At 50.5% G+C, this 7121-nt stretch overlaps 1 protein-coding gene across 4 annotated transcripts in view; it reads left to right on the top strand.

Annotated features, from left to right (window-relative positions):
* Positions 1-5986: 5986 nt before the first annotated feature.
* MPP7 (MAGUK p55 scaffold protein 7) overlaps positions 5987-7121 on the top strand; it is a 340212-nt gene continuing 339077 nt past the window's right edge. For all 4 annotated transcript variants that reach the window (XM_084620415.1, XM_084620414.1, XM_084620412.1 and 1 more), the window contains exon 1: positions 5987-6071. The gene's annotated coding sequence lies outside the window, so the exon portion shown is untranslated. The remainder of the gene's footprint in view (positions 6072-7121) is intronic.

Here is a 7121-nt window from a genome sequence, read left to right as displayed (position 1 = left end):
TCTTTCTCAGAGTTCCTTATCCTCTAAGAGAATGAATAAGACACACATGCAGGATCATGCCTATAAAAAAGAACACTCCTGGCTTGCAGCCACATGCTAATTCATGAATAGGAGTTCACAGTAATTTGCCAAGAAACATTAAAAAAAAAAAAAGCAATGACATTTTAACTATCTTGTGAAGCAAATAGTTCATTCTGCCAGTGAGCTCAGCGAAACAAGGAGTAAGTCCTATTAATGACTGTTTATTCCACCTTCACATTTTACTTCTCATCACCTCTTCTAAACTTCCAAGTTTCTTAATGGAAACATTGACAATACCATAACCATAAGTATGCAGCAAAGAAATGCACCTTTCCTTCGAAATATTATGAATGTTATATTTTTATTCTTTTGGTTTTAGTTCTAGCTGTGCATTTCTCTCCCCCAAAACAATCATATTAAACTTTTAAAATTCTCTGAACGTTGATCAATATAAAGGATACATTTGGCTTTAATCAAGACGCTTTGGTGGGGCAGGAGGGAGGTGTGGGTGTGTAAAGGTGGACCTTGTGTTCCATCTGCTCTATGTACCAGTGTGGTTGCAGCAGCCTCAAGACTGCTCTAAATTATACCCAATGCCACCTGACTGTATGGGGGCAATATAGTAGCCAGCGATTAGTTGTGTGGAGGTGCATGATAACCAGGCCACCTATGCCAGCAGCAGGGAGGTGGAGTGGAGTGAGAGTTGCTACAGCAGCTCTATGCCACTGGAGGACATCCTTACACTGGGATGATCCTTCCATGGTCAGCTATGCCAGCTTTAGGATCACTCTGTATCATCAGAGAGTGCAGCACAAAATGGCTGAAATACTGCTCAGGATCTGTGCCTCTATCTAGACCATGCTGACAACTCCATACAAAATAAATTAGTCACTATGATACTTTACACATCACTACTGTCCATTCTGATAGCAAACAATTGCAGATAATATAAAACATCCATGTTAATATTTATTCAGATTCATTTAATCAACTCCACATATCCCACACAAATGTGATGGGTTCTTACCAGCTCTGTGGGATACCTTGAATGCCAAGATCTCTCTCTTGCTTCTGCTTTCAAGTTGAGGTAAAACTGTTAGTAAGCTGTGCTTTAACGTGGCTGTGTAGTCACGGCACCAGCGCTGGGAGAGACCTCTGCGAGCGTCATTTTAAAAAAAACCATCTACATGACAGGAGTAGCTGTAGCACTGTCTACACTGCCACATTACAGCACTGAAACTTACAGCGCTCAGGGGGGGTGTTGCTGCCCAGAGACAACTCTAATATATTTACTTAGCTTTTGTCCCCTCAAATATTTTTAGGAGGACTTGTGGCACCTTAGAGACTAACAAATTTATTTGAGTATAAGCTTTCGTGAGCTACAGCTCACTTCATCAGCTGCTACTCTGAAACCTGTCAAATATTTTTGTTTTAAAAAACTTCCTCTGTTTCCTAGGAAATCCCCCTTTTCCACAGTATGTGTAAATCTTTCACAGATGTAACGTGATCCAAGCTGTGTGCCAAAATCTGAAGAAGAATACAGCTTGCATGCTCTGAACAGAGTGGGAGACACCTGATATGGCTCTCTGTTCAATTATGCAAGAATCTCAGTTATGTGCTGCAAAAGCATCAGTGTCAGGAGGTGAAGAGGGCTACAACAGTATGTATCCAGATAACAACAAACACTGGAGTAGGAGTTCTCAAACTGTTTCGTAAGACTGACCACATGTCAATATAGAAACTGTCTCAGATTCATTACCCTTCCTGTTTATAATCACGTAACATCTCTCTGTCAATGACAACAATTGCCTACATGGAAAAACAGTATTAGGAAAATATATAATGCATTTTTAACTATCTTTAAATGCAATTTAGCAACTGGAAATAGAGGAGGTTTTAGCACCATGCTACCAGCTAGCTTTCTCTGTAGGCCACTAGCAAGTGCTCTGTGGACCACTAAGTGTTGTCCATATATACAGCTCTTGGCCCTGGTTTGGTAGAATTCTCACCTACCCAGGGGAAAGGAGAAAATCCCACCAGCTCCACCATAAGTCATTTTAAAGGTACTTTGTGAGTTGGAGTGGAAGGAGAATTTCCCACATAGGGTTGCCAACTTTCTACTTACACAAAACCAAACACACTTGCCCTGCCCTGCCTCAGAGGCCCCGCCCCCACCCACTCCATCTCCACCCCCTCTGTCACTCACTCTCCCCACCCTCACTCACTCGCTCATTTTCACTGGTCTGGCTCAGGACATTGGGGTGTGGGAAGGGGTGAAGCAGGGCTCCGGCTAGGGGTGGGGGCTCTGGGGGTGGGGCCAAAAAGGAGGGGTTCAGGGTGTGGGAGGGGCCTCCAGGCTGGGGGTTGGGGTGTGTGTAGGGGGGTGAGGGCTCTGACTGGAGGTGCAAGCTCTGCAATGGAGCCAGGGATGAGGGATTTGGGGTGCAGGAGGGGGCTCCGGGCTGGTGCTGAACGGCTCAGTGTGCGGGAGGGGGATCCAGGCTGAGATGTGGGGTGTGTGTGAGGGCTCCGGACTCGGGGGGCAGGCTCTGAGCTGGGGATGAGGGGTTTGGGGTACAGGACGGTGCTCTGAGTTGGGACCAGGGGGTTTGGAGGATGGGAGGGGGATCAGGCCTGGGGCAAGGGGTTGGGGTGCAGTGGGTGGGATGAAGGCTCCGGCTGGGGGTGGGGATGAGGGGTTGAGGGTGCTCTGGGCTGGGACTGAGATGTTCGGAGGGCAGGAGGGGGATCAGTGCTGGGGCAGGGGGTTGGGGCATGGGAGGGGGACCAGGGGTGCAGGCTCCAGGTGGCGATCTCCTGAAGCAGCTTCTGGAAGCAGCAGCATGTCCCCCCTCCAGCTCCTATGTGGAGATGTGGCCAGGGAGCTCTGTGTGCTGCCCTATTCGCAGGCACCACCCCCGCAGCTCTCATTGGTGGCAGTTCCCGGCCAATGGGAGCTGCGGGGGTGGCAGCATGAGGAACCCCCTGGCTGCCCTACGTGTAGGGGCTGGATGGGGGACATGCCGCTGCTTCCTGGAGCCATGCGGAGCCATGGCAGGCAAGGGAGCCTGCCTTAGCCCCGCTGCACCGCCGACTGGACTTTTAATAGCTCGGCCAGTGGTGCTGACTGGAGCCACCAGGGTCCCTTTTCGAGCAGGCATTCTGGTTGAAAACCAGACACCTGGTAACCCTATTCCCACAGCTCCATGCTAGTTCCTGCACTTTCCTAGAAGTGAAGCCACAGTCCCTGTGGGAGTGACTCCAGCAGAGCCCCAGACCAGAATAACTCACTTCCCCTGCATTCTCGTACTAGGAGGAGCACCAAGGGCCAGATTTTCTAAGGGCTAGTCTACACTGGCAATGCTAAAGTGCTGCCGTGACAACACTTTAACATGCCTTGTGTGGTCGCAGCGCTGGCAGACAGCTCTCCCAGCACTCTAAAAAAATCACCTCCACAAGGGGAGTAGCTCCCAGCGCTGGGGTACTGTTTACACTGGTGCTTTACAGCGCTGCAACTTGCTGTTCTCAGGGGGATGTTTTTTCACACCCCTGAGCCAGAAAGTTGCAGCGCTGTTAATTGTCAGTGTAGACAAGCCCTAAGATACTGAGGCGGCTAAAGATGTAGATAGGCACCTACTGTGATTTTCACAAGAACCTGAGCAAATTAGGTGCTCAGTTTCCACTCAGACCAATGGGAGTTAGGCATCTAACCTGTTTAGGTACTTTTCAAAATCCTATTAAGTGCTAGATTAGACTCAGTATTGCAATGCCTACCTTTCAGTACTCTGCCATTCAGGGGAAACTACAGCCCCAAGACAGGTACCCAGACTTCTTATAGAATGTATGAGGAAAGTTAGGTGCCAGAAATGGACTACACCAAAGCCAGCATGCTCCGTGGGGCAATGCCTAGACCAGGCAAAAGGAAATGCTGAGGAGAGGGGTGTGGCCTAATCTTTGACCCTCAAAGGGAGTTAGGGGCCAAACTGCAGGTGAGAGGAAGGTGTCTATCTCCATTTGGGATTCACAGCTATAAACCGTCTCCTGGAGTTAGGTGTCTAAGACAGGTCAGCCCTTTCTCACAATAGCCCAGTGGTTAGAGCACTCATTCAGTTAAATATTAATTGGTACATGGACATGAGCCTGCCAATGGCAGATTTAACAAACAGCCACTTTTGCGGCATGTGGGAGACCCTGGTGCACATTTACATTAGGTGCACCAGGCTGTAGCCCTTCTTCCGGCTCCTCCAGAACCTTCTGCTTAGGTTCTTCGGGCTGCACTCTTCCCCACACCTTCTGATCTACACTCACCCCATTTGTGGCCCCTCAAAGTCATGAGATCTCCTCATCAACCTCCAACCTCTAGCCAAGTTGGCCATCCACCATACCAGGAGGATGCTAGATGGGCAGGAGCCTCTGTGACCGTGGGGCCTATTTCTGCTTCTCCCTGAGCTCACACATCTGGGCAGAGTTCCTCTGGACCATGTCCCATGGCTCCCTGGATGCCTTCGAGGAGCAGTAGGTGTTGTTCGGGGCTCCCTGCTTTTGACCCTATGACATCACTCCTGACCCTGTTTTATCATTTGTTACCCCCAAATTCATTTGAGAGTTCCTCTTAAGCTGGGGGACCTTTAGATGAAGGGAGGCTTGCGCCCATCCATCCCCAGCTCCTCCAAACAAAACAAACAAAAACCAGGCAGTTTTTCTGCCCATCTCTTAGCTTTCAGTCCCAGTTCCTAGGGAGCCAGCTACCTGGCCTTACCTCTGTCTTGCTACTCCTGATCCCATGCAGCCTCCACTCTGAGCCTAGTCCCCTCCCACCTCAGAATATTACTCCTTTTCCTACATACCAATGATTCTAGATCCCTTTAATGGCTGGATTTTGACCTGGGTAGTAGAGTGCCCTCCACTGGCTAGAGGAGTGGTTCTCAACTGATTTACCATTGTGGGCCACATAGGCAGCTCTCTATGTGTTATGAAGGCCACATCCACACAATATACATACTACCTGTATGGCTCTGCAGATATCATATGGGTTGCAGCTGTGTGCTGATCGGGCCACAAGCAACTCCCAGGTTGAGAACCACTAGGCTAGAGCTTTCCCTCCAGCTCAGCTAAGGTGGAGGGAAAGTACCCTGGAATGACCCAGCCCCTTATGTATGTGTTTAGCCAATCTTTTTTCCATAAATTAGAAGCCCTTGGAAAAAAAACATTGTGCAAAGCTCCCCCTCAGCTTCAGAGAATAATTAAATTGTAAAAGTGCTGGTTAAATGTGAAATATGGCTGGTTGTAAATAGCTTCTGAGACTAGAAGCGCAGTTAAGAGTGGCTATAAGTACCGGGAACAAGGAGCTGCAGGAAGAAGTAAATATGAATCTCCTGCTATCCAGTTACAAAATAAAATTTGACAACCTTGATAAAAGAAACACCAACTGACACAATCTCATGACGGTTTACAGCTTTAATTTTACAAGGCCAAGAGATGAGAGTCCAGAGACTGAGAAATAATGAGCAGCACTTAGTGCCCCGCTTGGTGTTCCCGGGCACAATCAGCAGCAGAGAAGTTGAGGCTTCCCCAGAGTAAGGTTCAGCAAAGCCTGCTCCCGAGTTGGGGCAAACCGCCCCCGTGGCCTCTCCCCTCCTGTAGCCACTGGCACTGATCCCACTTTCTTGGACGCTGCTTTCCACCTGGCGTCCTGTGGCCGCAGGTAGGCGGGATAGAGTGAGTCCGGGTAGCCAATCGGAGCATCTCTTTGGTTTACCTTTCCCAGCCAATGAAATGGCTGGCTTTGGTAGGCGGGGCAGGAGCCTGCTCGCGCCATTCCACGGCCAATCAGGAAGTAGCTTTCCCTGGCAGTTACGGGGCTGGTCGCTCTTCCAACCCCCCGCCCGTTCCCCGCCCCTGAGGGGAGGAGGCCTTGTCCGGCTCAGCCCCCAGCCGTTCGAGGCGCGGCGAGGCGAGGCGGACGGGATGGTAGCTGGGTGGGGTGGGATTTTCAGCTAGAGGAAGCTGGAGCCGCGTCTCTCGCGGAGGCCTCGCTGTGCTCAGGGCAGGTGAGAGCCGGAGGCCGAGCCCCGCTGGCCGTTGGGCGCTGCCCTGGTTGTTGGGCTGGGGGAGTGACGGCGGGAGGGGCTGCGAATGTGGCGCTGGCAAAGGGACTGAGACCCCTGGCAAAGGGTCTGGGGATGCGAGTGGGGGCTCCCTGCGCGCGCCCCCAACAAATCGGGGCAGGTGGGGGAGGGGGCAGGTGCGTGTGTGGGGACGGGGCGGGGAGGCTGCTCCGGGGATGTCCTGGGGCTGGTGGGGGCTCGCGACCGGGGATGCCCGGAGGGGTCTGTGGGGGCCCCTGGGCCGGATGCCCTGGGGAGAAGAGCGCTGTCGAGGGGCCGGGGATGTCTTGGGAAGGGGGTCTGTGCAAGGCTGGTGTGTCTGAGCTGTTTCATGACGACTTCAGAGTTGATCAAGCTTGTTAGACGTTGGTTTTAATTGTTTGCCCTTATGCCCGGAGCTCTCTGAGCCGGGATCCCTGGGTGGTGGGAAAGTAAGAGTGTCACCTGACTGAGGAGTTGGGGTGTGCAGAGAAGGACGCTGCCCCTGCATAGGCTTTACATAAGTGGCAGTCAAGGCTGGGGTGCTTTTACGCAACAGACTGGTACTGGTGTATGGGAGGCAATCTGTCGTCAAATCTGGATTTTATTTTTGCTGGTGGATGAATGGGAGGAGTGAATCGTCTCAGTGTGGGCTGGTGGGAGGAGATAGGAGGGACGAGCAACAGGCCCACTTGTCAGGTTGTTTGCACGTTAGGGCAAGGAAGCATCCTTTGATTCCTGATTAGCTGCCCATTAAATTAGTATTTCCAGACAGATACAAAAGCCTTGTTTGTCAGGAAGCAGATTCCAAGATGTCACCAGTAATTCAACATCAGTTCGTTGACATGAGAAGGCAGATGTTACAAGGAAATGCTCCTGTTAGTGTTGAGTAGATTGAATTTTTGTTAGCACAAAGATTAAATGCTGTTCTACACAACAAAGCTCATTTTATTTTATACAATCTCACTTTCTTTTTATGAAAGCTTGTTTATCTTTTATTTCAAATGATACTTT

Source organism: Lepidochelys olivacea (genome assembly GCF_965140295.1).
Source record: "Lepidochelys olivacea isolate rLepOli2 genome assembly, chromosome: 2".
Lineage (NCBI taxonomy): Eukaryota > Metazoa > Chordata > Testudines > Cheloniidae > Lepidochelys > Lepidochelys olivacea.
Note: the sequence above shows the minus strand (reverse complement) of the source record. Positions and strands in the feature narration are given on the sequence as shown.